The 3,153-nt window shown below is 39.2% G+C and overlaps 1 long non-coding RNA gene across 1 annotated transcript; it reads left to right on the top strand.

Moving 5' to 3' along the window:
- The first annotated feature begins 852 nt into the window (after positions 1 to 852).
- Positions 853 to 2,874, top strand: LOC136351745 (uncharacterized). The gene is made up of 3 exons (XR_010734884.1): positions 853 to 991; positions 2,035 to 2,288; positions 2,367 to 2,874. It is a non-coding gene; the product is annotated as an uncharacterized lncRNA (long non-coding RNA).
- The last annotated feature ends 279 nt before the right edge of the window (positions 2,875 to 3,153 follow it).

The following is a 3,153-nucleotide window of genomic DNA, read 5'->3' as shown; positions in this document are numbered from 1 at the left end:
GCTCCCTGGGGTCTACATTTCTTTTGAAGAAATTGTGGCTCAAAAATAGATGCTAAATTAATGGGAGGAATATCTTGGAAGAAATATAAGGATATTGATGAAGCATTAAGCCAAGCTAGAAAAATATTAGGAATAAATTATTATCTAGAGCCTGCTGCAAAAGAATATATTCAAAAATGCAAAAAAGCTAAAGGAAAGAAGACTTCAGAAATACCCATTAAGATGACTATAAAAGAAGAAGGGTTTTTTAAAAAACCCACATACAAGGAATGCTTAACAAAAGGAGTGGATCCATTAGATGGGGAATATATTGATTGGAAGATAATAGAAAAATTTGAAGAAGCCTCCCCACAGTTAAAGAAGGAATTGAAGGAAGAAATACTTAAAGAATTAAAACAAGAAATGGATCAGAAATTTGAGCAAATAAAAAAGGCAGTAGATGAGAAATTAGAAGTTTCTTTTTCTGATTTGGACACAATGGATCTTGGTGGCCATGGGCAACCAGATGAATAAATTAATATAAGCTAAATATGTTTTTCAATATATATTGATAATAGAATATCAACAATTTGGGCGTGGAAGAAGAATAAAAGAATGAAGAATAAAAGAATAAAAGAAATTCAGAAGATTACCCAAGAAAGAATCCAGAAGGACACCCTATAAAGGATAAGGGGACAATATAGGGTGCGGTGAATGACATATCACTGTGAAGAGTAAAACTTTCGGTGGAAAGGCCTCGACTTTAGCCAGCTCCCGTGAAGATACAGTAGCGAAGAGATAAGCAGGAGGCACAGGCGACGCCATCCCTGGCCTCTATAAAAGGAGACGTTGGCCTTCACTCCGGAGACACACAACAACAACGAAGACACCATTCAGAGCAAAGCTTCCAAGCGCGCTCTCACCCTCCATTCCACCGTTCTTAGTAGTAGTGACTTTAGCCTACCTTGCATAGTATATTGAAGCAAGGAGTTGTGTAATAACGCTGTGTAAGGTAAGAACAGCTTGCTTGTACCTACCTTCGGGTTTCCCGAAAGGGAAAACCGTATGTAAGCTTATCTGTTTAATATGAAGTAATTTTCCTTAAGTATTCCTGCACGTTTGTTCTAGACAAGTGTTTATGCTAAGGACCCTATAGGAGAAACCTCTTCGGTTTGTTCTCGTTTTTAGCCTGCATCTTGCATAGGTGTCTGGAGAATCGGTATCCGTAGAGAAGTGTTCCCTTCGGGTGGAACTGCCTGGGGAGACGATAAACTCTTAGCTAGAACAAGTGTGACTTGGAATATCTTGTTAAGTTGCTTCTAAAAAGATAGATAGGTGAGGCATACGGTGAGTACCGAGTAGGACTTTACATCATCCGAAGCAAGCTTCTGAGGCTGTCTAAATAGGATTCGCCACCCTGCAAAGATCCTAAAGTTAAAATATCTCTCGAAGTGAACAGTATTGAACAGTAATTTAAACAGTAAACTGAATAGTGTTTTTGAATAGTAATCAGCCGAATAAACAGTAAACTGAATAGTATTCAGCCGAATAAATAGTGTTTTGAACAATGTATATTGTCTGAAGCATAGGTTTGTCTGAAGCATAGGTGTGGTGTATATTATCTGAAGCATAGGTGTGGTGTATATTGTCTGAAGCATAGGTGTGGTGTATTTTGTCTGAAGCATAAGTGTGGAATATATATGGGGCTGGGAGTGGTCGTCGTGTTCAAACGCTAACAGTATCTGTTTGGTCAAGTGCTAACAGATTCTAGCTTGTGATGCACGAGCAGTTCGAAGCATCAGTTTTCAGCCATTTTAATTTGCCCGATCCGCCCACCATGACATCATTGATTCATCATTTAATTTTCACGCAACAATGGCCCTAAGCAGAATCGGTTGTAGTCTTGTGGAGAAAACTAATACTAGAATATATCATTTGTACGTATAATTTTTTTTTAGATTATTTAACAGAGGCTAAGAATGAGGGAAAGAGTCTCTTTCAGTCATCTCGTTGATCAAATTTTAAAATTTAAATTGTTTCACTTCATTACTACAGATCCGGCCAACGTTGATGAACTATCTGTGATGAATACCAGCAACCTGTCACGGAGGCCGTCACCTCTAACGGGTAGCAATAAACCCAGTTAAAGTTAGGCTAAACAGAATGACCCGTCACATATAGGAGTTATATATAATTTAACTATTTGCCACCATTGACGGGCAACGCGGCGCCGTCGACCCCTGCTCTCCCCGCGTCGGCAGAGGCAGGAAGGGTAGTGCAAGATGTGAACTGACTGGAACTAGGAAGAGGTTAGTTTAGCTATGATTGCCTTTCTTTTAGCTATTGCACAATGTATTGCTTACGCTAACCAATTTTTTTGCTGGAAGAGAAACAAGAAGACAAAAACAAATGTGGGAAGGAAGAAAGCAAAGGGTGCCATTGATGCCCAAGCCGCTGCAGTTGATCTTCAAGCGAATACACACCAGGAACAAGAGCAGCTGCAGCGAAAGAAGCAGCTGCAGAATCACAAGTGCATGCAGCATAAACTCGCAGTCCTGGACCAATCGCTAGGAAAGGCTTAATTGTGTTGTTTTTCATTTTTTTTTTCACTTAACTTTGGTTCCTGCCTCGCTTACACCCATCAAAAACAACACGAAGTTGGCAGTAGGGGTATACTGGTCATTTCAGGTTCCCATTCCATGCTGGCAAGCCCATGTGGGCAGTGTACAATGTGAAAAGTGGCAAAAAATTAGAAAATCTTCTCTCTTCAATGGCATATTGTTAACTGCAAACCTAACAGGGGCATTTGAACAATTGCCAAATGTAAAAGTGGTAAATAGTTAAATTCCCCGAGTTATATATAATGAACCATCATCTGTGATAGGTCATATGACATAGCCCGTCAAAGTTGTCAAGTATCATCTTACAAACTGACCAATGTGGGTGGGTATCTTTATATACCAGAGCTCACTCACTATGAGCTATCCTAACCATTTGTATCGTTTACATTTTAAGTTGGGGACTTGAGGGAATCTTTGCTATAAAATTGGAGGGAAAATTTTTGTCATCCGATCCTAACCCTATATATTGCACTAAAATTTTGGGATGCGTATTATTTGAATTATTCTTGATATTTTAGTATTGCAGATGGATCGAAAATGGATGCACTACTGG

The sequence above is a fragment of the Oryza sativa genome, chromosome 9 (assembly GCF_034140825.1).
Source record: "Oryza sativa Japonica Group chromosome 9, ASM3414082v1".
NCBI classification, from domain to species: domain Eukaryota; kingdom Viridiplantae; phylum Streptophyta; class Magnoliopsida; order Poales; family Poaceae; genus Oryza; species Oryza sativa.
This window is presented reverse-complemented; position numbering and strand designations above follow the sequence as displayed.